Raw genomic sequence first — 25558 nt, forward strand, 5'->3', positions numbered from 1 at the left:
CCTGCTTCTTGACTCACGTTTGCGTATAAACCAGCGGACCCTAGTTCCAGACGCGCGTAACGTCGAACGACCCGTTTGAAAAAAAATTAGTGCGACACGAGGACTTCCTAGGAGGTCACCCATCTGAGTACTAATCTCGCCCAAGCACACTTCACTGCGGAGTTCTGATGGGATCCGGTGCATTAGTGCTGGTATGATCGCACCTGTTTAATTTTGCGCTACAAATACATAAACTCATTCCCCTTTCTTCCCCCTCCCGTCATTTGTATCCTTGTGCGTGCGCACTGCACCTCCCATTCTCCTTCTAATATCAAGTAAAATACTACAGCGCCGTGACTCCCATCATTTGTTTCGTTGTGCGTTCACACTGCACCTCTCCTTCTCATTCTAATATCGATTAAAATACCCCTGATTCTTGACTCACATTTGCGTATAAACCAGCGGACAATAGTTCCAGTCGCGCATAACGTCGAACGACCCGTCTGAAAAAAAATTAGTGCAACACAAGGACTTCCCAGGAGGTCACCCATCCGAGTACTACTCTCGCCCAAGCACACTTAACTACAGAGTTCTGATGGGATGCAGTGCATTAGTGCTGGTATGATCGCACCCATTTAATTTTGCTCTGCAAATACATAAACTCCTTCTCCTCTCTTCCCTTTCCCGTCATTTGTTTCCTTGTGCGTGCATACTGCACCTCCCGTGCTCGTTCTAATATCAAGTAAAATACTACGGTGCCGTGACTCACATTTGCGAATAGACCTGAGGACCATAATTCAAGTCGCGCGTAACGTCGAAATAATCATCTGCAAAAAAATGGGTGTAACACGAGGACTTCACAAGAAAATGGGTGAAATATAAGGACTTCGCCGGAGGTAACCCATGCTAGTACTACTCTCGCCCAAGCACCCTTACCTGCGGAGTTCTGATAGAATCCGTTGCATTAGTGCTGGTATGATCGCACCTGTTTCATTCTGCACTGCAAATACATACACTCTTTCTCCCCCCATCCCCCTCCCGTCATTTGTTTCCTTGTGCGTGCACTCTGCATCTCTCTTTCTCATTCTAATATCAAGTAATATGCCCCGGCACTGTGACTCACATTTGCAAATAAACCAGTGGTTTATAATTTCATTCGCGTGTAACGTCGAACAACCCATCCGAATACTAATCTCGCCCAAGCACACTTCACTGCGGAGTTCTGATGGGATCCGGTGCATTAGTGCTGGTATGATTGCACCTGTTTAATTTTGCGCTACAAAGACATAAACTCATTCCCCTTTCTTCCCCCTCCCGTCATTTGTTTCCTTGTGCGTGTGCACTGCACCTCCCGTTCTCATTCTAATATCAAGTAAAATGCTACAGCGCCGTGACTCACATTTGCTAATAAACCTGAGGACCATAATTCAAGTCGCGCGTAACGTCGAAAGAATCATCTGCAAAAAAATGGGTGCAACACGAGGACTTCACAAGAAAATGGGTGAAATATAAGGACTTCGCAGGAGGTAACCCATGCTAGTACTACTTTCGCCCAAGCACCCTTACCTACGGAGTTCTGATATAATCTGATGCATTAGTGCTGGTATAACCGCACCTGTTTAATTTCATGCTGAAAATACATACACTCCTTCTTCCCTTCCCCCCTCCCATCATTTGTTTCCTTGTGCGTTCACACTGCACCTCTCCTTCTCGTTCTAATATCGATTAAAATGCCCCTGATTCTTGACTCACATTTGCGTATAAACCAGCTGAACATAGTTCCAGTCGCGTGTAACGTCGAACGTCCCATCTAAAAAAAAATTGTTGCGATACGAGGACTTCCCAAGAGGTCACCCATCCGAGTACTATTCTTTCCCAAGCACACTAAACTGCAGAGTTCTGATGGGATCCAGTGCATTTGTGCTGGTATGATGCCACTTGTTTAATTTTGCGCTTCAAATGCCTACACTCCTTTTCTTTTCTTCCTCATCCCGTCATTTATTTCCTTGTGCGTGCGCACTGCACCTCCCGTACTCGTTCTAATATCAAGTAAAATGCCACGGCGCCGTGACTCACATTTGGGAATAAACCTGCGGACCATAAATCAAGTCGCGCATAACGTCGAAAGAATCATCTGAAAAAGACGGGTGCAACACGTGGACCTCCCAAGAAAATGGGTGAAATATAAGGACTTCGCAGGAGGTCACCCATCCGAGTACTTTTTCCGCCCAAGCACCCTTAACTGCGGAGTTCTGATAGAATCTGTTGCATTAGTCATTCTACACTATAAATACATACACTCTTTCTCCTTCTATCCCCCCTCCCGTCATTTGTTTCCTTGTGCGTGCACTCTGCATCTCTCTTTCTCGTTCTAATATCAAGTAATATACCCCGGCACCGTGACTCACCTTTGCAAATGAACAAGCGGTTTATAATTCCATTCGCGCTTAATGTCGAACAACCCATCTGAAAAAAAAATAGGTGCAACACGAGGGCTTCCCAGGTGGTGACCCTTCCGAGTAGTACTCTCGCCCAAACACACTTAACTGCGGCGTTCTGATGGGATCCGGAGCTTTAGTGCTGGTATGATCGCACCTGTTTAATTTCGTGCCACAAATACAAACACTCCTTCTCATTTCTTCCCCCTCCCGTCATTTGTTTCCTTGTGCGTTCACACTTTACCTCTCATTCTCGTTCTAATATCGATTAAAATGCCCCTGCTTCTTGACTCACATTTGCGTATAAACCAGCGGACCCTAGTTCCAGACGCGCGTAACGTCGAACGACCCGTTTGAAAAAAAATTAGTGCGACACGAGGACTTCCTAAGAGGTCACACATCCGAGTACTAATCTCGCCCAAGCACACTTCACTGCGGAGTTCTGATGGGATCCGGTGCATTAGTGCTGGTATGATCGCACCTGTTTAATTTTGCGCTACAAATACATAAACGCATTCCCCTTTCTTCCCCCTCCCATCATTTGTATCCTTGTGCGTGCGCACTGCACCTCCCGTTCTCCTTCTAATATCAAGTAAAATACTACAGCGCCGTGACTCCCATCATTTGTTTCGTTGTGCGTTCACACTGCACCTCTCCTTCTCATTCTAATATCGATTAAAATACCCCTGATTCTTGACTCACATTTGCATATAAACCAGCGGACAATAGTTCCAGTTGCGCGCAACGTCGAACGACCCGTCTGAAAAAAAATTAGTGCAACACAAGGACTTCCCAGGAGGTCACCCATCCGAGTACTACTCTCGCCCAAGCACACTTAACTGCAGAGTTCTGATGGGATGCAGTGCATTAGTGCTGGTATGATCGCACCCATTTAATTTTGCTCTGCAAATACATAAACTCCTTCTCCTCTCTTCCTTTTCCCGTCATTTGTTTCCTTGTGCGTGCGTACTGCACCTCCCGTGCTCGTTCTAATATCAAGTAAAATACTACGGTGCCGTGACTCACATTTGCGAATAGACCTGAGGACCATAATTCAAGTCGCGCGTAATGTCGAAAGAATCATCTGCAAAAAAATGGGTGCAACATAAGGACTTCACAAGAAAATGGGTGAAAATAAGGACTTCGCAGGAGGTAACCCATGCTAGTACTACTCTCGCCCAAGCACCCTTACCTACGGAGTTCTGATAGAATCCGTTGCATTAGTGCTGGTATGATCGCACCTGTTTCATTCTGCACTGCAAATACATACACTCTTTCTCCTCCCATCCCCCTCCCGTCATTTGTTTCCTTGTGCGTGCACTCTGCATCTCTCTTTCTCGTTCTAATATCAAGTAATATGCCCCGGCACCGTGACTCACCTTTGCAAATGAACCAGTGGTTTATAATTCCATTCGCGTGTAACGTCGAACAACCCATCCGAATACTAATCTCGCCCAAGCACACTTCACTGCGGAGTTCTGATGGGATCCGGTGCATTAGTGCTGGTATGATCGCACCTGTTTAATTTTGTGCTGCAAATACATAAACTCATTCCCCTTTCTTCCCCCTCCCGTCATTTGTTTCCTTGTGCGTGCGCACTGCATCTCCCGTTCTCATTCTAATATCAAGTAAAATGCTACAACCCATCCTAGTGCTACTCTCGCCCAAACATCCTTAACTTGCGGAGTTCTAAAAGAATCCGTTGCATTGGTGCTGGTATGATTGCTCATGTTTCATTCTGCGCTTCAAATACATACATTTTTTCTCCCTCCACCCCCCTCCCGTCATTTGTTTCCTTGTGCGTGCACTCCGCATCTCTCCTTCTCGTTCTAATATCGATTAAAATGCCCATGCTTCTTGACTCACATTTGCGTATAAACCAGTGGACCCTAGTTCCAGTCGCGTGTAACGTCGAACGACCCGTCTGAAAAAAAAATTAGTGCGACACGAGGACTTCCCAGGAGGTCTCCAATCCGAGTACTACTCTCGCCCAAGCACACTTAACTGCGGAGTTCTGATGGGATCCGGTGCATTAGTGCTGGTATGATCGCACCTGTTTAATTTCGTGCTGCAAATACATAAACTCCTTATCCTTTCTTCCCCTTCCCGTCATTTGTTTCCTTGTGCGTGCGCACTGCACCTCTCGTTCTCGTTCAAATATCACGTAAAATGCCACGGCGCCATGACTCACATTTGCAAATGACGGGAGGGGGAAGAAAGGAGAAGGAGTTTATGTATTTGCAGCGCGGAATTAAACGAGTGGCATCATACCAGCACAGATGCACTGGATCCCATCAGAACTCTGCAGTTAAGTGTGCTTGGGCGAGAGTAGTACTCGGATGGGTGACCTCTTGGGAAATCCTCGTATCGCAAAAAATTTTTTTTCAGATGGGTCGTTCGACATTACGCGCGACTGGAACTATGGTCCGCTGATTTATACGCAAATGTGAGTCAAGAATCAGGGGCATTTTAATCGATATTAGAACGAGAAGGAGAGGTGCAGTGTGAACGCACAAGGAAACAAATGATGGGAGGGGCGGAGGGAAGAAGGAGTGTATGTATTTTCAGCACGAAATTAAACAGGTGCGGTCACACCAGCACAAATGCACCGGATCCCATCAGAACTCCGCATTTAAGTGTGCTTTGGCGAAAGTAGTACAATGATGGGTTACCTCCTAGGAAGTTCTCGTGTTGCACCCATTTTCTTTTTTTCAGATGTGCCGTTCGAAGTTACGCGCGACTTTAATTATGGTCCGCAGATTTATTCGCAAATGTGAGTCACGGCCCCGTGGCATTTTACTTGATATTGGAACGAGAACGAGAGGTGCAGTGCGCACGCACAAGGAAACAAATGATGGGAGGGGAAGAAAGGGGAATGATTTTATGTATTTGCAGCGCAAAATTAAACAGTTGCGATCATACCAGCACTAATGCACCTGATCCCATCAGAACTCCGCAGTTGAGTGTGCTTGGGCGAGATTAGTACTCGGATGGGTGACCTCTTGTGAAGTCCTCGTGTCGAACTAATTTTTTTTTCAGACGGGTCGTTCGACGTTACGCGCGTCTGGAACTAGGGTCCGCTGGTTTATACGTAAATGTGAGTCATGAATCAGGGGCATTTTAATCGATATTAGAACGAGAATAAGAGGTGAAGTGTGAACGCACAAGGAAATAAATGACGGGAGGGGGAAGAAAGGAGAAGGAGTGTATGTATTTGCAGCGCGAAATTAAACAGGTGCGATCATACCAGCACTAAAGCTCCGGATCCCATCAGAACTATGCAGTTAAGTGTGCTTGGGCGAGAGTAGTACTCAGATGGGTGACCACCTGGGAAGCCCTCGTGTTGCAACTATTTTTTTTCGGATGGGTTGTTCGACGTTACGCGCGAATGGAATTATAAACCGCTGGTTCATTTGCAAAGGTGAGTCACGGTGCCGGGGCATATTACTTGATATTAGAACAAGAAAGAGAGATACAGAGTGCACGCACAAGGAAACAAATGACGGGAGGGGGGATGGAAGGAGAAAGAGTGTATGTATTTGCAGTGCAGAATTAAACATGAGGGATCATACCAGCACTAATACAACGGATTCTATCAGAACTCCGCAGTTAAGGGTGCTTGGGAGAGAAAAGTACTCGGATGGGTGACCTCCTGCGAAGTCCTTCTATTTCACCCATTTTCTTGGAAGGTCCTCGTGTTGCACCCATCTTTTTGCAGATGATTCTTTCGACGTTACACGCGACTTGATTTATGGTCCGCAGATTTATTCGCAAATGTGAGTCACGGCGCCGTGACATTTTACTTGATATTAGAATGAGTACGGAAGGTGCAGTGCGCATGCACAAGGAAACAAATGACGGGATGAGGAAGAAAAGAGAATGAGTGTATATATTTGAAGCGCAAAATTAAACAAGTGGCATCATACCAGCACTATTGCACTGGATCCCATCAGAACTCTGCAGTTAAGTGTCCTTGGGCGAGAATAGTACTCGGATGGGTGACCTCTTGGGAAGTCCTCGTATTGCAACAATTTTTTTTCAGATGGGTCGTTCGACGTTACGCGCGACTAGAACTATGGTCCGCTGGTTTATACGCAAATGTGAGTCAAGAATCATGGGCATTTTAATCGATATTAGAATGAGAATGAGAGGTGAAGTGTGAACGCACAAGGAAACAAATGACGGGAGGGGGAAGAAAGGAGGAGTGTATGTATTTGCAGCGCGAAATTAAAAAGGTACGACCATAGCAGCACTAAAGCGCCGGATCCCATCAGAACTCCGCAGTTAAGTGTGCTTGGGCGAGAGTAGTACTTGGATGGGTGACCACCTGGGAAGCCCTCGTCTTGGACCTATTTTTTTTTGGATGGGTTGTTCGACGTTACGCGCGAATGGAATTATAAACCGCTGGTTCATTTGCAAAGGTGAGTCACGGTGCCGAAGCATATTACTTGATATTAGAACGAGAAAGAGAGATGCAGAGTGCACGCACAAGGAAACAAATGACGGGAGGGTGGATGGGAGGAGAAAGAGTGTATGTATTTGCAGTGCAGAATGAAACATGAGGGATCATACCAGCACTAATGCAACGGATTCTATCAGAACTCCGCAGTTAAGGGTGCTTGGGCGAGAAAAGTACTCGGATGGGTGACCTCCTGCGAAGTCCTTATATTTCACCCATTTTCTTGGGAGGTCCTCGTGTTGCACCTATCTTTTTGCAGATGATTCTTTCGACGTTACGCGCGACTTGATTTATGGTCCGCAGGTTTATTCGCAAATGTGAGTCACGGCGCCGTGATATTTTACTTGATATTAGAACGAGTACGGGAGGTGCAGTGCGCACGCACAAGGAAACAAATGACGGGAGGAGGAAGAAAAGAGAAGGAGTGTATGTATTTGAAACGCAAAATTAAACAAGTGGCATCATACCAGCACTAATGCACTGGATCCCATCAGAACTCTGCAGTTAAGCGTGCTTGGGCGAGAGTAGTACTCGGATGGATGACCTCTTGGGAAGTCCTCGTATCGCAATAATTTTTTTTAGATGGGTCGTTCGACGTTATGCGCGACTGGAACTATGGTCCGCTGGTTTATACGCAAATGTGAGTCAAGAATCAGGGGCATTTTAATCGATATTAGAACGAGAATGAGAGGTGCAGTGTGAACGCATAAGGAAACAAATGATGGGAGGGGGGGAGGGAAGAAGGAGTGTATGTATTTTCAGCACGAAATTAAACAGGTGCGGTCACACCAGCACAAATGCACCCGATCCCATCAGAACTCCGCAGTTAAGTGTGCTTTGGCGAAAGTAGTACAATGATGGGTTACCTCCTGGGAAGTTCTCGTGTTTCACCCATTTTCTTTTTTTCTGATGTGCCGTTCGACGTTACGCGCGACTTTAATTATGGTCCGCAGATTTATTCGCAAATGTGAGTCACAGGCCCGTGGCATTTTACATGATATTTGAACAACAACGAGAGGTGCAGTGCGCACGCACAAGGAAATAAATGACGGGAGGGGGAAGAAAGGAGAAAGAGTTTATGTATTTGCAGCGCGTAATTAAACAGGTGCGATCATACCAGCACTAATGCACCGGATCCCTTCAGAACTCCGCAGTTAAGTGTGTTTGGGCTTGAGTAGTTCTCGGATGGGTGACCTCCTGGGAAGTCCTCGTGCCGCAATTTTTTTTTTTCAGACGGGTCGTTCGACGTTACGTGCGACTAGAACTAGGGTCCACTTGTTTATACGCAAATGTGAGTCAAGAAGCAGGAGCATTTTAATCGATATTAGAACGAGAATGAGAGATGCAGAGTGCATGCACAAGAAAACAAATGACGGGAGGGGAGATGGAGGGAGAAAAAGTGTATGAATTTGCAGCGCAGAATGAAACATGAGCAATCATACCAGCACGAATGTAACGGATTCTATCAGAAATCCGCAAGTTAAGGGTGCTTGGGCGAGAGTAGCACTAGGATGGGTGACCTCCTGCGAAGTCCTTATATTTCACCCATTTTCTTAGGAAGTTCTCGTGTTGCACCCATTTTTTTTGCAGATGATTCTTTCGACGATACGCACGACTTGAATTATGATCCTTCAAGTTTATTCGCAAATGTGAGTCACGGCACCGTAGCATTTTACTTGATATTAGAACGATCACGGGAGGTGCAGTGCGCACGCACAAGGAAACAAATGACGGGAGGGGGAAGAAAGGAGAATGAGTTTATGTACTTGCAGCGCGGAATTAAACTGGTGTGATCATACCAGCACTAATGCACCGGATCCCATCAGAACTCCGCAGTTAAGTGTGTTTGGGTGAGAGTAGTACTCGGATGGGTGACCTCTTAGGAAGTCCTCGTGTCGCACCAATTTTTTTTCAGACGGGTCGTTCGATGTTACGCGCGACTGGAACTAGGGTCTGTTGGTTTATACACAAATGTGAGTCAAGAAGCTGGGGCATTTTAATTGATATTAGAACGAGAAGGAGAGGTGCAGTGTGAACGCACAAGGAAACAATTGATGGGAGGGGGAGGGAAGGAGAAAAAGTGTATGTATTTGCAGCGCAGAATGAAACAGGTGCGATCATACCAGCACTAATGCAACGGATTCTATCAGAACTCCGTAGGTAAGGGTGCTTGGGCGAGAGTAGTAATAGCATGGATTACCTCCTGTGAAGTCCTTATATTTCACCCATTTTCTTGTGAAGTCCTCGTGTTGCACCCATTTTTTTGCAGATGATTCATTCGACGTTATGCGCGACTTGAATTATGGTCCTCAGGTTTATTCGCAAATGTCAGTTACGGTGCTGTAGCATTTTACTTGATATTAGAACGAGAACGCGAGGTGCAGCGCGCAAGCACAAGGAAACAAATGACGGGAGGTGGAAGAAAAGAGAAGGAATGTATATATTTGCAGCGCGAAACTAAACAGGTGCGATCATACCAGCACTAAAGCCCCAGATCCCATCAGAACTCCGCAGTTAAGTGTGCTTGGGCGAGATTAGTACTCGGATGGTTGACCTCCTGGGAAGTCCTCATGTCACAACAAATTTTTTTCAGACTGGTCGTTCGACGTTACGCGCGTCTGGAACTAGGGTCCGCTGGTTTATACGCAAATGTGAGTCAAGAAGCAGGGGCATTTTAATCGATATTAGAACGAGAATGAGAGGTGAAGTGTGAACGCATAAGGAAACAAATGACGGGAGGGGGAAGAAAGGAGGAGTGTATGTATTTGCAGCGCGAAATTAAAGAGGTGCGATCATAGCAGCACTAAAGCCCCGGATCCCATCAGAACTTCGCAGTTAAGTGTGCTTGGCGAGAGTAGTACTCGGATGGGTGACAACCTGGGAAGCCCTCGTGTTGCACCTATTTTTTTTTGGATGGGTTGTTCGACATTACGCGCGAATGGAATTATAAACCGCTGGTTCATTTGCAAAGGTGAGTCATGAAGCCGGAGCATATTACTTGATATTAGAACGAGAAAGAGAGATGCAGAGTGCACGCACAAGGAAACAAATGACGGGAGGGGGGATGGGAGGAGAAAGAGTGTATGTATTTACAGTGCAGAATGAAAAACGAGGGATCATACCAGCACTAATGCAACGGATTCTATTAGAACTCCACAGTTAAGGGTGCTTGGATGAGAAAAGTACTCAGATGGGTGACATCCTGCGAAGTCCTTATATTTCACCCATTTTCTTGGGAGGTCCTCGTGTTGCACCCATCTTTTTGCAGATGATTCTTTCGACGTTACGCGCGACTTGATTTATGGTCCGCAGGTTTATTCGCAAATGTGAGTCACGGCGGCGTGGCATTTTACTTGATATTAGAACGAGTATGGGAGGTGCAGTGCGCACGCACAAGGAAACAAATGATGGGAGGAGGAAGAAAAGAGAAGGAGTGTATGTATTTGAAGCACAAAATTAAACAAGTGGCATCATACCAGCACTAATGCACTGGATCCCATCAGAACTCTGCAGTTAAGCGTGCTTGGGCGAGAGTAGTACTCGGATGGATGACCTCTTTGGAAGTCCTCGTATCGCAACAATTTTTTTTTCAGATGGGTTGTTCGACGTTACGCGCGACTGGAACTATGGTCCGCTGGTTTATACGCAAATGTGAGTCAAGAATCAGGGGCATTTTAATCGATATTAGAATGAGAATGAGAGGTGCAGTGCGAACGCACAAGGAAACAAATGACGGGAGGGGGAAGAAAGGAGGAGTGTGTGTATTTGCAGCGCGAAATTAAAGGGGTGCGATCATAGCAGCACTAAAGCCCCGGATCCCATCAGAACTCTGCAGTTAAGTGTGCTTGGGCGAGAGTAGTACTCGGATGGGTGACCACCTGGGAAGCCCTCGTGTTGCACCTATTTTTTTCGGATGGGTTGTTCGACGTTACGCGCGAATGGAATTATAAACCGCTGGTTCATTTACAAAGGTGAGTCACGGTGCCGGGGCATATTACTTAATATTAGAACGAGAAAGAGAGATGCAGAGTGCACGCACAAGAAAACAAATGACGGGAGGTGGAAGAAAGGAGAAGGAGTTTATGTATTTGCAGCGCAAAATTAAACAGGTGCGATCATACCAGCACTAATGCACCGGATCCCATCAGAACTCCGTAGTTATGTGTGCTTGGGCGAGAGTAGTACTCGGATGGGTGATCTCCTGGGAAGTCCTCGTGTCGCATTAATTTTTTTTTCAGACGGGTCGTTCGACGTTACGCGCGACTAGAACTAGGGTCCACTGGTTTATACGCAAATGTGAGTCAAGAAGCAGGGGCATTTTAATCGATATTAGAACGAGAAGGAGAGATACAGTGTGAACGCACAAGGAAACAATTGATGGGAGGGGGAGGGAAGGGGAAGGAGTGTATGTATTTTCAGCACGAAATGAAATAGGTGCGATCATACCAGCACTAATGCAACGGATTCTATCAGAACTCCGTAGGTAAGGGTGCTTGGGCGAGAGTAGTATTAGCATGGGTTACCTCCTGCGAAGTCCTTATATTTCACCCATTTTCTTGTGAAGTCCTTGTGTTGCACCCATTTTTTTGCAGATGATTCTTTCGATGTTACGCGCGACTTGAATTATGGTCCTCAGGTTTATTCACAAATGTGAGTCACGGCGCTGTAGCATTTTACTTGATATTAGAACGAGAACGGGAGATGCAGTGCGCACGCACAAGGAAACAAATGACGGGAGGGGGGATGGAGGGAGAAAAAGTGTATGTATTTGCAGCGCAGAATGAAACAGGAGCAATCATACCAGCACCAATGCAACGGATTCTATCAGAACTCCGCAAGTTAAGGGTGCTTGGGCGAGAGTAGCAGTAGGATGGGTGACTTCCTGCGAAGTCCTTAAATTTCACCCATTTTCTTAGGAAGTCCTCGTGTTGTACCTATTTTTTTACAGATGATTCTTTCGACGACGCGCGACTTGAATTATGGTCCACAGGTTTATTCGCAAATGTGAGTCACGGCGCCGTAGCATTTTACTTGACATTAGAACGAGCACGGGAGGTGCAGTGCGCACGCACAAGGAAACAAATGACGGGAGGGGGAAGAAAGGAGAAGGAGTTTATGTATTTGCAGCGCGAAATTAAACGGGTGGGATCATACCAGCACTAATGCACCTGATCCAATCAGAACTCCGCAGTTAAGTGAGCTTGGGCGAGAGTAGTACTCGGATGAGTGACCTCCTGGGCAGTCCTCGTGTCGCACCAATTTTTTTTCAAATGGGTTGTTCGACGTTACGCGCGACTGGAACTAGGGTCCGCTGGTTTATACGAAAATGTGTGTCAAGAATCAGGGGCATTTTAATCGATATTAGAACGAGAAGGAGAGGTGCAGTGTGAACACACAAAGAAATAAATGATGGGAGGGGGGGAGGGAAGAAGGAGTGTATGTATTTTCAGCACGAAATTAAACAAGTGCGGTCACACCAGCACAAAAGCACCGGATCCCATCAGAACTCCGCAGTTAAGTGTGCTTTGGCGAAAGTAGTACAATGATGGGTTACCTCCTGGGAAGTTCTCGTGTTGCACCCATTTTTTTTTTCAGATGTGCAGTTCGACGTTACGCGCGACTTGAATTATGGTCCTCCGGTTTATTCGCAAATGTGAGTCACGGCGCCGTGGCATTTCACTTAATATTGGAACGAGAAAGGGAGGTGCAGTGCGCACGCACAAGGAAACAAATGACGGGCGGGGGAAGAAAGGGGAATGAGTTTATGTATTTGCAGCGCGAAATTAAACAGTTGCGATCATACCAGCACCAATGCACCGGATCCCATTAGAACTGCGCAGTGAAGTTTGCTTGGGCAAGACTAGTGCTCGGATGGGTGACCTCCTGGGAAGTCCTCGTGTCGCACCAATTTTTTTCAGACGGGTCGTTCGACGTTACGCGCGTCTGGAACTAGGGTCCGCTGGTTTATACGCAAATGTGAGTCAAGAAGCAGCGGCATTTTAATCGATATTAGAACGAGAATGAGAGGTGAAGTGTGAACGCACAAGGAAACAAATGATGGGAGGGGGGAGGGAAGAAGGAGTGTATGTATTTTCAGCACGAAATTAAACAGGTGCGGTCACACCAGCACAAATGCACCGGATCCCATCAGAACTCCGTAGTTAAGTGTGCTTTGGCGAAAGTAGTACAATGATGGGTTACCTCCTGGGATGTTCTCGTGTTGCACCCATTTTCTTTTTTTCAGATGTGTCGTTCGACGTTACGTGCGACTTTAATTATGGTCCGCAGATTTATTCGCAAATGTGAGTCACGGCGCCGTGGCATTTTAATCGATATTAGAACGAGAATGAGAGATGCAGAGTGCACGCACAAGGAAACAAATGACAGGAGGGGGGATGGAGGGAGAAAAAGTGTATGTATTTGCAGCGCAGAATGAAACATGAGCAATCATACCAGCACCAATGCAACGGATTCTATCAGAACTCCGCAGTTAAGGGTGCTTGGGCGAGAAAAGTACTCGGATGGGTGACCTCCTGCGAAGTCCTTATATTTCACCCATTTTCTTGTGAAGTTCTCGTGTTGCACCCATTTTTTTGCAGATGATTCTTTCGACGTTACGCGCGACTTGAATTATGGTCCTCAGGTTTATTCGCAAATGTGAGTCACGGCGCTGTAGCATTTTACTTGATATTAGAAAGAGAACGGGAGGTGCAATGCGCACGCACAAGGAAACAAATGACGGGAGGGGGAAGAAAGGGGAATGAGTTTATGTAATTGTAGCGCAAAATTAAACGGGTGCGATCATACCAGCACAATTGCACCGGATCCCATCAGAACTCCGCAGTTAAGTGTCCTTGGGCGCGAGTAGTACTCGGATGGGTGACCTCCTGGGAAGACCTCGTGTCGCACCAATTTTTTTTCAGACGGGTCGTTCAACGTTACGCGCGACTGGAACTAGGGTCCGCTGCTTTATACGCAAATGTGAGTCAAGAAGCAGGGGCATTTTTAATCGATATTAGAACGAGAAGGAGAGATGCAGTGTGAACGCACAAGGAAACAATTGATGGGAGGGGGAGGGAAGGAGAAAAAGTGTTTGTATTTGCAGCGCAGAATGAAACAGGTGCGATCATACCAGCACTAATGCAACGGATTCTATCAGAACTCCGTAGGTAAGGGTGCTTGGGCGAGAGTAGTACTAGCATGGGTTACCTCCTGCGAAGTCCTTATATTTCACCCATTTTCTTGTGAAGTCCTCGTGTTGCACCCATTTTTTTACAGATGATTCTTTCAACGTTACGCGCGACTTGTATTATGGTCCTCAGGTTTGTTCGCAAATGTGAGTCACGGTGCTGTAGCATTTCACTTGATATTAGAACGAGAATGGGAGGTGCAGTGCGCACGCACAAGGAAACAAATGACGGGAGGAGGAAGAAAGGGGAATGAGTTTATGTATTTGCAGCGCAAAATTAAACAGTTGCGATCATACCAGCGCTAATGCACCTGATCCCATCAGAACTCCGCAGTTAAGTGTGCTTGGGCGAGATTAGTACTCGGATGGGTGACCTCCTGTGAAGTCCTCGTGTCGCACTTATTTTTTTTTTTCAGACGGGTCGTTCGACGTTACGCGCGTCTGGAACTAGGGTCCGCTGGTTTATACCCAAATGTGAGTCATGAAGCAGGGGCATTTTAATCGATATTAGAACGAGAATGAGAGGTGAAGTGTGAACGCACAAGGAAACAAATGACGAGAGGGGGAAGAAAGGAGAAGGAGTGTATGTATTTGCAGCGCGAAATTAAACAGGTGCGATCATACCAGCACTAAAGCTCCGGATCCCATCAGAACTCCGCAGTTAAGTGTGCTTGGGCGAGGGTAGTACTCGGATGGGTGACCTCTTGGGAAGTCCTCGTGTTGCAACTATTTTTTTTCGGATGGGTTGTTCGACGTTACGCGCGAATGGAATTATAAACCGCTGATTCATTTGCAAAGGTGAGTCACAGTGCCGGGGCATATTACTTGATATTAGAACAAGAAAGAGAGATACATAGTGCACACACAAGGAAACAAATGATGGGAGGGGGGATGGAAGGAGAAAGAGTGTATGTATTTGCAGTGCAGAATGAAACATGAGGGATCATACTAGCACTAATGCAAAGGATTCTATCATAACTCAGCAGTGAAGGGTGCTTGGGAGAGAAAAGTACTCGGATGGGTGACCTCCTGCGAAGTCCTTATATTTCACCCATTTTCTTGGAAGGTCCTCGTGTTGCACCCATCTTCTTGCAGATGATTCTTTCGACCTTACGCGCGACTTGATTTATGGTCCGCAGATTTATTCGCAAATGTGAGTCACGGCGCTGTGGCATTTTACTTGATATTAGAATGAGTACGGGAGGTGCAGTGCGCACGCACAAGGAAACAAATGATGGGATGAGGAAGAAAAGAGAATGAGTGTATATATTTGATGCGCAAAATTAAACAAGTGGCATCATACGCTAATGCACCGGATCCCATCAGAACTCCACAGTTAAGCGTGCTCGGGCGAGAGTAGTACTCGGATGGGTGACCTCCTGGGAAGTCCTAGTGTCGCACTAATTTTTTTTTTCAGACGGGTCGTTCGACGTTACGCGTGACTGGAACTAGGGTCCACTAGTTTATACGCAAATGTGAGTCAAGAAGCAGGGGCATTTTAATCGATATTAGAACGAGAATGAGAGATGCAGAGTGCACGCACAAGGAAACAAATGACAGGAGGGGGGATGGAGGGAGAAAAAGTGTATGTATTTGCAGCGCAGAATGAAACATGAGCAATCATACCAGCACCAATGCAACAGATTCTATCAGAACTCCGCAAGTTAAGGGTGCTTGGGCGAGAGTAGAACTAGGATGGGTGACCTCCTGCGAAGTCCTTATATTTCACCCATTTTCTTAGGAAGTCCTCGTGTTGCACCCATTTTTTTGCAGATGATTCTTTTGACGTTACGCGCGACTTGAATTATGGTCCTCAGGTTTATTCGCAAATGTGAGTCACGACACTGTAACATTTTACTTGATATTAGAACGAGAACGGGAGCTGTAGTGCGCACACACAAGGAAACAAATGACGAGAGGGGGACGAAAGGGGAATGAGTTTATGTATTTGCAGCGGAAAATTAAACAGGTGAAATCATTCCAGCAGTAATGCACCGGATCCCATCAGAACTCCGCAGTTAATTGTGCTTGGGCGAGAGTAGTGCTCGGATGGGTGACCTCTTGGGAAGTCCTCGTGTCGCACCAATTTTTTTTCAGACGGGTCGTTCGACGTTACGCGCGACTGGAACTAGGGTCCGCTAGTTTATACGCAAATGTGAGTCAAGAAGCAGGGGCATTTTAATCGATATTAGAACGACAATGAGAGGTGAAGTGTGAACGCACAAGGAAACAAATGACCGGAGGGGGAAGAAAGGAGAAGGAGTGTATGTATTTGCAGCGCGAAATTAAACAGGTGCAATCATACCAGCACTAAAGCCCCGGATCCCATCAGAACTCCGCACTTAAGTGTGCTTGGGCGAGAGTAGTACTCGGATGGGTGACCACTTGGGAAGACCTCGTGCTGCACCTATTTTTTTCGGATGGGTTGTTCGACGTTACGTGCGAATGGAATTATAAACTGCTAGTTCATTTGCAAAGGTGATTCACGGTGCCGGGGCATTTTAATCGATATTAGAACGAGAATGAGAGATGCAGAGTGCACGCACAAGGAAACAAATGACAGGAGGGGGGATGGAGGGAAAAAAAGTGTATGTATTTGCAGCGCAGAATGAAACATGAGCAATCATACCAGCACCAATGCAACGGATTCTATCAGAACTCCGCAGTTAAGGGTGCTTGGGCGAGAAAAGTACTCGGATGGGTGACCTCCTGCGAAGTCCTTATATTTCACCCATTTTCTTGTGAAGTCCTCGTGTTGCACCCATTTTTTTGCAGATGATTCTTTCGACGTTACGCGCGACTTGAATTATGGTCCTCAGGTTTATTCGCAAATGTGAGTCACGGCGCTGTAGCATTTTACTTGATATTAGAACGAGAACGGGAGGTGCAGTGCGCACGCACAAGGAAACAAATGACGGGAGGGGGAAGAAAGGGGAATGAGTTTATGTAATTGTAGCGCAAAATTAAACGGGTGCGATCATACCAGCACAATTGCACCAGATCCCATCAGAACTCCGCAGTTAAGTGTGTTTGGGCGAGATTAGTACTCGGATGGGTGACCTCCTGGGAAGTCCTCGTGTCGCACCAATTTTTTTTCAGACTGGTCGTTCGACGTTACGAGCATTTGGAACTAGGGTCCGCTGGTTTATACACAAATGTGAGTAATAAGCAGGGGCATTTTAATCGATATTAGAACGAGAATGAGAGGTGAAGTGTTAACGCACAAGGAAACAAATGACGGGAGGGGGAAGAAAGGAGGAGTGTATGTATTTGCAGCGCGAAATTAAACAGGTGCGATCATACCAGCACTAAAGCCCCAGATCCCATTAGAACTCTGCAGTTAAGTGTGCTTGGGCGAGAGTGGTACTCGGATGGGTGACCACTTGGGAAGACCTCGTGTTGTACCTATTTTTTTTCGGATGGGTTGTTCGACGTTACGCGCGAATGGAATTATAAACCGCTGGTTCATTTGCAAAGGTGAGTCACGGTGCCGGGGCATATTACTTGATATTAGAACGAGAAAGAGAGATGCAGAGTGCACGCACAAGGAAACAAATGACGAAAAGGGGGATGGGAGGAGAAAGAGTGTATGTATTTGCAGTGCAGAATGAAACATGAGGGATCATACCAGCACTAATGCAACAGATTCTATCAGAACTCCGCAGTTACGGGTGCTTGGGCGAGAAAAGTACTCGGATGGGTGACCTCATGCCAAGTCTTTATATTTCACCCATTTTCTTGGTAGGTCCTCGTGTTGCACCCATCTTTTTGCAGATGATTCTTTCGACGTTACGCGCGACTTGATTTATGGTCCGCAGGTTTATTCGCAAATGTGAGTCACGGCGCCGTGGCATTTTACTTGATATTAGAACGAGTACGGGAGGTGCAGTGCGCACGCACAAGGAAACAAATGACGGGAGGGGGAAGAAAGGAGAAGGAGTTTATGTATTTGCAGCGCGGAATTAAACGGGTGCGATCATACCAGCACTAATGCACTGGATCCCATCAGAACTCTGCAGTTAAGTGTGCTTGGGCGAGTGTAGTACTCGGATGGGTGACCTCTTAGGAAGTCCTCGTATCGCAACAATTTTTTTTCAGATGGGTCGTTCGACGTTACGCGCGACTGGAACTATAGTCCGCTGGTTTATACGCAAATGTGAGTCAAGAATCAGGGGTATTTTAATCGATATTAGAACGAGAAGGAGAGGTGCAGTGTGAACGCACAAGGAAACAAATGAAGGGAGGGGGGGAGGGAAGAAGGAGTGTATGTATTTTCAGCACGAAATTAAACATGTGCGGTCACACTAGCACAAATGCACCAGATCCCATCAAAACTCCGCAGTTATGTGTGCTTTGGCGAAAGTAGTACAATGATGGGTTACCTCCTGGGAAGATCTCGTGTTGCACCCATTTTCTTTTTTTCAGATGTGCCGTTCGACGGTACGCGCGACTTTAATTATGGTCTGCAGATTTATTCGCAAATGTGAGTTACGGCGCCATGGCATTTTACATGATATTTGAACGACAACGAGAGGTGCAGTGCGCACGCACAAGGAAACAAATGACGGGAGGGGGAAGAAAGGAGAAGGAGTTTATGTATTTGCAGCGCGGAATTAAACGGGTGCGATCATACCAGCACTAATGCACCGGATCCCATCAGAACTCCGTAGTTAAGTGTGCTTGGGCGAGAGTAGTACTCGGATGGTGACCTCCTCGGAAGTCCTCATGTCGCACTAATTTTTTTTTTCAGACGGGTCGTTCGACATTACGCGCGACTGGAATTAGGGTCCACTGGTTTATACACAAATGTGAGTCAAGAATCAGGGGCATTTTAATCGATATTAGAACGAGAAGGAGAGGTGCAGTGTGAACGCACAAGGAAACAAATGATGGGATGGGGGAGGGAAGAAGTAGTGTATGTATTTTCAGCACGAAATTAAACAGGTGCGGTCACACTAGCACAAATGCACCGGATCCCATCAGAACTTCGCTGTTAAGTGTGCTTTGGCGTAAGTAGTACAATGATGGGTTACCTCCTGGGAAGTTCTCGTGTTGCACCCATTTTTTTTTTTCAGATGTTCCGTTCGACATTACGCGCGACTTTAATTATGGTCCGCAGATTTATTCGCAAATGTGAGTCACGGCGCCGTGACATTTTACTTGATATTTGAACGAGAACGAGAGGTACAGTGCGCACGCACAAGGAAACAAATGACGGGAGGGGGAAGAAAGGAGAAGGAGTTTATCTATTTGCAGCGCAAAATTAAACAGGTGTGATCATACCAGCACTAATGCACCAGATCCCATCAGAACTACGCAGTTAAGTCTGCTTGGGCGAGAGTAGTACTCGGATGGGTGACCTCTTGGGAAGTCCTCGTGTCGAACCAATTTTTTTTCAGACAGGTCGTTCGACGTTACGCACGACTGGAACTAGGGTCCGCTGGTTTATACGCAAATGTGAGTCAAGAAGCAGGGGTATTTTAATCGATATTAGAACGAGAAGGAGAGGTGCAGTGTGAACACACAAGGAAACAATTGATGAGAGGGGGAGGGAAGGAAAAAAAATGTATGTATTTGAAGTGCAGAATGAAACAGGTGCGATGATACCAGCACTAATGCAACAGATTCTATCAGAACTCCGTAGGTAAGGGTGCTTGGGCGAGAGTAGTAATAGCATGGGTTACCTCCTGCGAAGTCCTTATATTTCACCTATTTTCTTGTGAAGTCCTCGTGTTGCACCCCTTTTTTTGTAGATGATTCTTTCGACGTTACGCGCGACTTGAATTATGGTCCTCAGGTTTATTCGCAAATGTGAGTCACGGCGCTGTTGCATTTTACTTGATATAAGAACGAGAACGTGAGGTGCAGCGGGCACGCACAAGGAAACAAATGACGGGAGGGGGAAGAAAAGAGAAGGAGTGTATGTATTTGTAGCGCGAAACTAAACAGGTGCGATCATACCAACACTAAAGCCCCGGATCCCATCAGAACTCCGCAGTCAAGTGTGCTTGGGCGAGATTAGTACTCCGATGGTTGACCTCCTGGGAAGTCCTCGTGTCGCACAAATTTTTTTTCAGACTGGTCGTTCGACGTTAAGCGCGTCTAGAACTAGGGTCCGCCGGTTTATTGGCAAATGTGAGTCAAGAAGCATGGGCATTTTAATCGATATTAGAACGAGAATGAGAGGTGAAGTGTGAACGCACAAGGAAATAAATGACGGGATGGGAAAGAAAGGAGGAGTGTATGTATTTGCAGCGCAAAATTGAAGAGGCGCGATCATAGCAGCATTAAAGCCCCGAATCCCATCAGAACTCCGCAGTTAAGTGTGCTTGGGCGAGAGTAGTACTCGGATGGATGACCACCTGGGAAGCCCTCGTGTTGTACCTATTTTTTTTGGATGGGTTGTTTGACATTACGCGCGAATGGAATTATAAACCACTGATTCATTTGCAAAGGTGAGTCACGGTGCCGGAGCATATTACTTGATATTAGAACGAGAAAGAGAGATGTAGAGTGCACGCACAAGGAAACAAATGACGGGAGGGTGGATGGGAGGAGAAAGAGTGTATGTATTTGCAGTGCAGAATGAAACATGAGGGATCATACCAGCACTAATGCAACGGATTCTATCAGAACTCCGCAGTTAAGGGTGCTTGGGCGAGAAAAGTACTCGGATGGGTGACCTCCTGCGAAGTCTTTTTATTTCACCCATTTTCTTGGGAGGTCCTCGTGTTGCACCCATCTTTTTGCAGATGATTCTTTTAACGTTACGCGGGACTTGATTTATGGTCCGCAGGTTTATTCGCAAATGTGAGTCACGGCGCCGTGGCATTTTACTTGATATTAGAACGAGTACGGGAGGTGCAGTGCGCACGCACAAGGAAACAAATGACGAGAGGAGGAAGAAAAGAGAAGGAGTGTATGTATTTGAAGCGCAAAATTAAACAAGTGGCATCATACCAGCACTAATGCACTGGATCCCATCAGAACTCTGCAGTTAAGCGTGCTTGGGCGAGAGTAGTACTTGGATGGATGACCTCTTGGGAAGTCCTCGTATCGCAACAATTTTTTTTCAGATTGGTCGTTCGACGTTACGCGCGACTGGAACTATGGTCCGTTGGTTTATACGCAAATGTGAGTCAAGAATCAGGGGCATTTTAATCGATATTAGAACGAGAATGAGAGGTGCAGTGTGAACGCACAAGGAAACAAATGATGGGGGGGGTGGGAAGAAGGAGTGTATGTATTTTTAGCACGAAATTAAATAGGTGCAGTCACACCAGCACAAATGCACCGGATTTCATCAGAACTCCGCAGTTAAGTGTGCTTTGGCGAAAGTAGTAAATTGATGGGTTACCTCCTGGGAAGTTCTCGTGTTGCACCCATTTTCTTTTTTTCAGATGTGCCATTCGACGTTACGCGCGACTTTAATTATGGTCCGCAGATTTATTCGCAAATGTGAGTTACGGCGCCGTGGCATTTTACATGATATTTGAACGACAACGAGAGGTGCAGTGCGCACGCACAATGAAACAAATGACGGGAGGGGGAAGAAACGAGAAGGACTTTATGTATTTGCAGCGCAAAATTAAATATTTGCGATCATACTTGCACTAATGCTTCGAATCCCATCAGAACTCCGCAGTTAAGTGTACTTGGGCGAGAGTAGTACTCGGATGGGTGACCTCCTGGGAAGTCCTCATGCCGCAGTAATTTTTTTTTCAAACGGGTCGTTCGACGTTACGCGCGACTAGAACTAGGGTCCACTGGTTTATACGCAAATGTGAGTCAAGAAGCAGGAGCATTTTAATCGATATTAGAACGAGAAGGAGAGATGCAGAGTGCACGCACAAGGAAACAAATGACGGGAGGGGGGATGTAGGGAGAAAAAGTGTAGGTATTTGCAGCGCAGAATGAAACATGAGCAATCATACCAGCACGAATGCAACGGATTCTATCAGAAATCCGCAAGTTAAGGGTGCTTGGGCGGGAGTAGCACTAGGATGGGTGACCTCCTGCGAAGTCCTTATATTTCACCCATTTTCTTAGGAAGTCCTCGTATTGCACCCATTTTTTTGCAGATGATTCTTTCGACGATACGCACGACTTGAATTATGGTCCTCAGGTTTATTCGCAAATGTGAGTCACGGCACCGTAGCATTTTACTTGATATTAGAACGAGCACGGGAGGTGCAGTGCGCACGCACAAGGAAACAAATGACGGGAGGGGGAAGAAAGGAGAAGGAGTTTATGTATTTGCAGCGCGAAATTAAACGGGTGCGATCATACCAGCACTAATGCACCAGATCCCATTAGAACTCCGCAGTTAAGTGTGCTTGGGCGAGAGTAGTACTCGGATGGTGACCTCCTCGGAAGTCCTCGTGTTGCACCAATTTTTTTCAGACGGGTCGTTCGACGTTACACGCGACTGGAACTAGGGTCCACTTGTTTATACGCAAATGTGAGTCAAGAAGCAGGGGCATTTTAATCGATATTAGAACGAGAAGGAGATTTGCAGTGTGAACGCACAAGGAAACAATTGATGGGAGGGGGAGGGAAGGAGAAAAAGTGTTTGTATTTGCAGCGCAGAATGAAACAGGTGCGATCATACCAGCACTAATGCAACGGATTCTATCAGAACTCCGTAGGTAAGGGTGCTTGGGCGAGAGTAGTACTAGCATGGGTTACCTCCTGCGAAGTCCTTATATTTCACCCATTTTCTTGTGAAGTCCTCATGTTGCACCCATTTTTTTGCAGATGATTCTTTCAACGTTACGCGTGACTTGAATTATGGTCCTCAGGTTTATTCGCAAATGTGATTCATGGTGCTGTAGCATTTTACATTATATTAGAACGAGAACGGGAGGTGCAGTGCGCACGCACAAGGAGACAAATGACGGGAGGGGGAAGAAAGGGGAATGAGTTTATGTATTTGCAGCGCGAAATTAAACAGTTGCGATCATACCAGCACTAATGCACCGGATCCCATCAGAACTCCGCAGTGAAGTGTGCTTGGGCGAGATTAGTACTCGGATGGGTGACCTCCTGGGAGGTCCTCGTGTTGCACCAATTTTTTTTCAGACGGGTCGTTCGACGTTACGCGCGACTGGAACTAGGGTCTGCTGGTTTATATGCAAATGTGAGTCAAGAAGCAGGGGCATTTTAATCGATATTAGAACGAGAAGGAGAGGTGCAGTGTGAACGCACAAGGAAACAATTGATGGGAGGGGGAGGGAAGGAGAAAAAGTGTTTGTATTTACAGCGCAGAATGAAACAGGTGCGATCATACCAGTACTAATGCAACAGATTCTATCATAACTCCGCAGGTAAGGATGCTTGGGCGAGAGTAGTACTAGCATGGGTTACCTCCTGCGAAGTCCTTATATTTCACCAATTTTCTTGTGAAGTCCTCGTGTTGCACCCATTTTTTTGCAGATGATTCTTTCGACATTACGCGCGACTTGAATTATGGTCCTCAGGTTTATTCGCAAATGTGAGTCACGGCGCTGTAGCATTTTATTTGATATTAGAACGAGAACGGGAGGTGCAGCGCGCACGCACAAGGAAACAAATGACGGGAGGGGAAAGAAAAGAGAAGGAGTGTATGTATTTGCAGCGCGAAACTAAACAGGTGCGATCATACCAGCACTAAAGCCCCGGATCCTATCAGAACTCCGCAGTTAAGTGTGCTTGGGCGAGATTAGTACTCGCATGGTTGACCTCCTGGGAAGTCCTCGTGTCGCACCAATTTTTTTTCAGACTGGTCGTTCGACGTTACGCGCGTCTGGAACTAGGGTCTTCTGGTTTATATGCAAATGTGAGTCAAGAAGCAGGGGCATTTTAATCGATATTAGAACAAGAATGAGAGGTGAAGTGTTAATGCACAAGGAAACAAATGACCGGAGGGGGAAGAAATGAGGAGTGTATGTATTTGCAGCGCGAAATTAAACAGGTGCGATCATACCAGCACTAAAGCCCCAGATCCCATTAGAACTCCGCAGTTAAGTGTGCTTGGACGAGAGTGGTACTCGGATGGGTGACCACTTGGGAAGACCTCGTGTTATACCTATTTTTTTTCGGATGGGTTGTTCGACGTTACGCGCGAATGGAATTATAAACCGCTGGTTCATTTGCAAAGGTGAGTCACGGTGCCGGGGCATATTACTTGCTATTAGAAGGAGAAAGAGAGATGCAGAGTGCACGCACAAGGAAACAAATGACGGGAGGGGGGTTGGAAGGAGAAAGAGTGTATGTATTTGCAGTGCAGAATGAAACATGAGGGATCATACCAGCACTAATGCAACGGATTCTATCAGAACTCCGCAGTTAAGGGTGCTTGGGCGAGAAAAGTACTCGGATGGGTGACCTCCTGCGAAGTCCTTATATTTCAACCATTTTCTTGGGAGGTCCTCGTGTTGCACCCATCTTTTTGCAGATGATTCTTTCTATGTTACGCGCGATTTGATTTATGGTCCGCAGGTTTATTCGCAAATGTGAGTCACGGCGCCATGGCATTTCACTTGATATTAGAACGAGTACGGGAGGTGCAGTGCATACGCACAAGGAAACAAATGACGGGAGGAGGAAGAAAAGAGAGGGAGTGTATGTATTTGAAGCGCAAAATTAAACAACTGGCATCATACCAGCACTAATGCACTGGATACCATCAGAACTCTGCAGTTAAGCGTGCTTGGGCAAGAGTAGTACTCGGATAGGTGACCTCTTGGGAAGTCCTCGTATCGCAACAATTTTTTTTCAGATGGGTCGTTCAACGTTACGCGCGACTGGAACTATGGTCCGCTGGTTTATACGCAAATGTGAGTCAAGAATCAGGAGCATTTTAATCGATATTAAAACGAGAATGAGAGATGCAGTGTGAACGCACAAGGAAACAAATGATGGGAGGGGGGGAGGGAAGAAGGAGTGTATGTATTTTCAGCACGAAATTAAACAGGTGCGGTCACACCAGCACAAATGCACCGGATCCCATCAGAACTCCGCAATTAAGTGTGCTTTGGCGAAAGTAGTACAATGATGGGTTACCTCCTGGGATGTTCTCATGTTGCACCCATTTTCTTTTTTTCATATGTGCCGTTCGACATTACGCGCGATTTTAATTATGGTCCGCAGATTTATTCGCAAATGTGAGTCACGGCGCCGTGGCATTTTTCTTGATATTTGAACGAGAACGAGAGGTGCAGTGCGCACGCACAAGGAAACAAATGACGGGAGGGGGAAGAAAGGAGAAAGAGTTTTTCTATTTGCAGCGCGAAATTAAACAGGTGCGATCATACCAGCACTAATGCACCGGATCCCATCAGAACTCCGTAGTTAAGTGTGCTTGGGCGAGAGTAGTACTCGGATGGGAGGCCTCCTGGGAAGTCCTCGTGTTGCACTAATTTTTTTTTCAGACGGGTCGTTCGACGTTACACGCGACTGGAACTAGGGTCCACTGGTTTATACGCAAATGTGAGTCAAGAAGTAGGGGCATTT

At 46.4% G+C, this 25558-nt stretch overlaps 7 non-coding genes and 41 pseudogenes across 7 annotated transcripts; 42 read left to right on the plus strand and 6 right to left on the minus strand.

Moving 5' to 3' along the window:
* Positions 1 to 86: 86 nt before the first annotated feature.
* On the minus strand, positions 87 to 205 carry LOC148264170 (5S ribosomal RNA). Its single transcript, XR_015820678.1, has one exon. It is a non-coding gene; the product is annotated as a 5S ribosomal RNA (ribosomal RNA).
* A 288-nt stretch (positions 206 to 493) lies between these two features.
* On the minus strand, positions 494 to 612 carry LOC148264171 (5S ribosomal RNA; annotated as a pseudogene).
* A 1845-nt stretch (positions 613 to 2457) lies between these two features.
* On the minus strand, positions 2458 to 2576 carry LOC148264172 (5S ribosomal RNA; annotated as a pseudogene).
* Positions 2577 to 2781: 205 nt separating this feature from the next.
* LOC148264173 (5S ribosomal RNA) lies at positions 2782 to 2900 on the minus strand (annotated as a pseudogene).
* A 288-nt stretch (positions 2901 to 3188) lies between these two features.
* On the minus strand, positions 3189 to 3307 carry LOC148264174 (5S ribosomal RNA; annotated as a pseudogene).
* Positions 3308 to 4353: 1046 nt separating this feature from the next.
* On the minus strand, positions 4354 to 4472 carry LOC148264175 (5S ribosomal RNA; annotated as a pseudogene).
* Positions 4473 to 4675: 203 nt separating this feature from the next.
* Positions 4676 to 4793, plus strand: LOC148264176 (5S ribosomal RNA; annotated as a pseudogene).
* A 205-nt stretch (positions 4794 to 4998) lies between these two features.
* On the plus strand, positions 4999 to 5117 carry LOC148264177 (5S ribosomal RNA; annotated as a pseudogene).
* A 208-nt stretch (positions 5118 to 5325) lies between these two features.
* LOC148264178 (5S ribosomal RNA) lies at positions 5326 to 5443 on the plus strand (annotated as a pseudogene).
* Positions 5444 to 5650: 207 nt separating this feature from the next.
* Positions 5651 to 5769, plus strand: LOC148264179 (5S ribosomal RNA; annotated as a pseudogene).
* A 206-nt stretch (positions 5770 to 5975) lies between these two features.
* LOC148264180 (5S ribosomal RNA) lies at positions 5976 to 6094 on the plus strand (annotated as a pseudogene).
* A 236-nt stretch (positions 6095 to 6330) lies between these two features.
* LOC148264181 (5S ribosomal RNA) lies at positions 6331 to 6448 on the plus strand (annotated as a pseudogene).
* Positions 6449 to 6650: 202 nt separating this feature from the next.
* Positions 6651 to 6769, plus strand: LOC148264182 (5S ribosomal RNA; annotated as a pseudogene).
* Positions 6770 to 7330: 561 nt separating this feature from the next.
* On the plus strand, positions 7331 to 7448 carry LOC148264183 (5S ribosomal RNA; annotated as a pseudogene).
* A 203-nt stretch (positions 7449 to 7651) lies between these two features.
* LOC148264184 (5S ribosomal RNA) lies at positions 7652 to 7770 on the plus strand (annotated as a pseudogene).
* Positions 7771 to 7979: 209 nt separating this feature from the next.
* Positions 7980 to 8098, plus strand: LOC148264185 (5S ribosomal RNA; annotated as a pseudogene).
* Positions 8099 to 8661: 563 nt separating this feature from the next.
* Positions 8662 to 8780, plus strand: LOC148264186 (5S ribosomal RNA). Its single transcript, XR_015820756.1, has one exon. It is a non-coding gene; the product is annotated as a 5S ribosomal RNA (ribosomal RNA).
* Positions 8781 to 9339: 559 nt separating this feature from the next.
* LOC148264187 (5S ribosomal RNA) lies at positions 9340 to 9458 on the plus strand (annotated as a pseudogene).
* Positions 9459 to 9660: 202 nt separating this feature from the next.
* LOC148264188 (5S ribosomal RNA) lies at positions 9661 to 9778 on the plus strand (annotated as a pseudogene).
* Positions 9779 to 10339: 561 nt separating this feature from the next.
* On the plus strand, positions 10340 to 10457 carry LOC148264189 (5S ribosomal RNA; annotated as a pseudogene).
* A 203-nt stretch (positions 10458 to 10660) lies between these two features.
* On the plus strand, positions 10661 to 10779 carry LOC148264190 (5S ribosomal RNA; annotated as a pseudogene).
* Positions 10780 to 10983: 204 nt separating this feature from the next.
* On the plus strand, positions 10984 to 11102 carry LOC148264191 (5S ribosomal RNA; annotated as a pseudogene).
* Positions 11103 to 12016: 914 nt separating this feature from the next.
* On the plus strand, positions 12017 to 12135 carry LOC148264192 (5S ribosomal RNA; annotated as a pseudogene).
* A 204-nt stretch (positions 12136 to 12339) lies between these two features.
* Positions 12340 to 12458, plus strand: LOC148264193 (5S ribosomal RNA; annotated as a pseudogene).
* A 207-nt stretch (positions 12459 to 12665) lies between these two features.
* Positions 12666 to 12784, plus strand: LOC148264194 (5S ribosomal RNA; annotated as a pseudogene).
* Positions 12785 to 12986: 202 nt separating this feature from the next.
* Positions 12987 to 13105, plus strand: LOC148264195 (5S ribosomal RNA; annotated as a pseudogene).
* A 564-nt stretch (positions 13106 to 13669) lies between these two features.
* On the plus strand, positions 13670 to 13788 carry LOC148264196 (5S ribosomal RNA). Its single transcript, XR_015821099.1, has one exon. It is a non-coding gene; the product is annotated as a 5S ribosomal RNA (ribosomal RNA).
* Positions 13789 to 14348: 560 nt separating this feature from the next.
* On the plus strand, positions 14349 to 14467 carry LOC148264197 (5S ribosomal RNA; annotated as a pseudogene).
* A 208-nt stretch (positions 14468 to 14675) lies between these two features.
* On the plus strand, positions 14676 to 14794 carry LOC148264198 (5S ribosomal RNA). Its single transcript, XR_015820887.1, has one exon. It is a non-coding gene; the product is annotated as a 5S ribosomal RNA (ribosomal RNA).
* A 1238-nt stretch (positions 14795 to 16032) lies between these two features.
* On the plus strand, positions 16033 to 16151 carry LOC148264199 (5S ribosomal RNA; annotated as a pseudogene).
* Positions 16152 to 16356: 205 nt separating this feature from the next.
* Positions 16357 to 16475, plus strand: LOC148264200 (5S ribosomal RNA; annotated as a pseudogene).
* A 559-nt stretch (positions 16476 to 17034) lies between these two features.
* On the plus strand, positions 17035 to 17153 carry LOC148264201 (5S ribosomal RNA). The gene has a single exon (XR_015820120.1). It is a non-coding gene; the product is annotated as a 5S ribosomal RNA (ribosomal RNA).
* Positions 17154 to 17354: 201 nt separating this feature from the next.
* On the plus strand, positions 17355 to 17473 carry LOC148264202 (5S ribosomal RNA). The gene has a single exon (XR_015820734.1). It is a non-coding gene; the product is annotated as a 5S ribosomal RNA (ribosomal RNA).
* A 560-nt stretch (positions 17474 to 18033) lies between these two features.
* LOC148264203 (5S ribosomal RNA) lies at positions 18034 to 18152 on the plus strand (annotated as a pseudogene).
* Positions 18153 to 18684: 532 nt separating this feature from the next.
* On the plus strand, positions 18685 to 18802 carry LOC148264204 (5S ribosomal RNA; annotated as a pseudogene).
* A 205-nt stretch (positions 18803 to 19007) lies between these two features.
* LOC148264205 (5S ribosomal RNA) lies at positions 19008 to 19126 on the plus strand (annotated as a pseudogene).
* A 208-nt stretch (positions 19127 to 19334) lies between these two features.
* LOC148264206 (5S ribosomal RNA) lies at positions 19335 to 19453 on the plus strand (annotated as a pseudogene).
* A 559-nt stretch (positions 19454 to 20012) lies between these two features.
* Positions 20013 to 20131, plus strand: LOC148264207 (5S ribosomal RNA; annotated as a pseudogene).
* Positions 20132 to 20333: 202 nt separating this feature from the next.
* On the plus strand, positions 20334 to 20452 carry LOC148264208 (5S ribosomal RNA; annotated as a pseudogene).
* Positions 20453 to 21012: 560 nt separating this feature from the next.
* LOC148264209 (5S ribosomal RNA) lies at positions 21013 to 21130 on the plus strand (annotated as a pseudogene).
* A 201-nt stretch (positions 21131 to 21331) lies between these two features.
* On the plus strand, positions 21332 to 21450 carry LOC148264210 (5S ribosomal RNA; annotated as a pseudogene).
* Positions 21451 to 21659: 209 nt separating this feature from the next.
* On the plus strand, positions 21660 to 21778 carry LOC148264211 (5S ribosomal RNA; annotated as a pseudogene).
* Positions 21779 to 22340: 562 nt separating this feature from the next.
* Positions 22341 to 22458, plus strand: LOC148264212 (5S ribosomal RNA; annotated as a pseudogene).
* A 558-nt stretch (positions 22459 to 23016) lies between these two features.
* Positions 23017 to 23135, plus strand: LOC148264213 (5S ribosomal RNA; annotated as a pseudogene).
* A 559-nt stretch (positions 23136 to 23694) lies between these two features.
* LOC148264214 (5S ribosomal RNA) lies at positions 23695 to 23813 on the plus strand (annotated as a pseudogene).
* A 202-nt stretch (positions 23814 to 24015) lies between these two features.
* On the plus strand, positions 24016 to 24134 carry LOC148264215 (5S ribosomal RNA; annotated as a pseudogene).
* Positions 24135 to 25017: 883 nt separating this feature from the next.
* On the plus strand, positions 25018 to 25136 carry LOC148264216 (5S ribosomal RNA; annotated as a pseudogene).
* Positions 25137 to 25345: 209 nt separating this feature from the next.
* LOC148264217 (5S ribosomal RNA) lies at positions 25346 to 25464 on the plus strand. The gene has a single exon (XR_015819914.1). It is a non-coding gene; the product is annotated as a 5S ribosomal RNA (ribosomal RNA).
* Positions 25465 to 25558: the final 94 nt, after the last annotated feature.

Source organism: Carica papaya, chromosome 5 (assembly GCF_054855325.1).
Source record: "Carica papaya isolate Zhongbai chromosome 5, ASM5485532v1, whole genome shotgun sequence".
NCBI lineage: Eukaryota > Viridiplantae > Streptophyta > Magnoliopsida > Brassicales > Caricaceae > Carica > Carica papaya.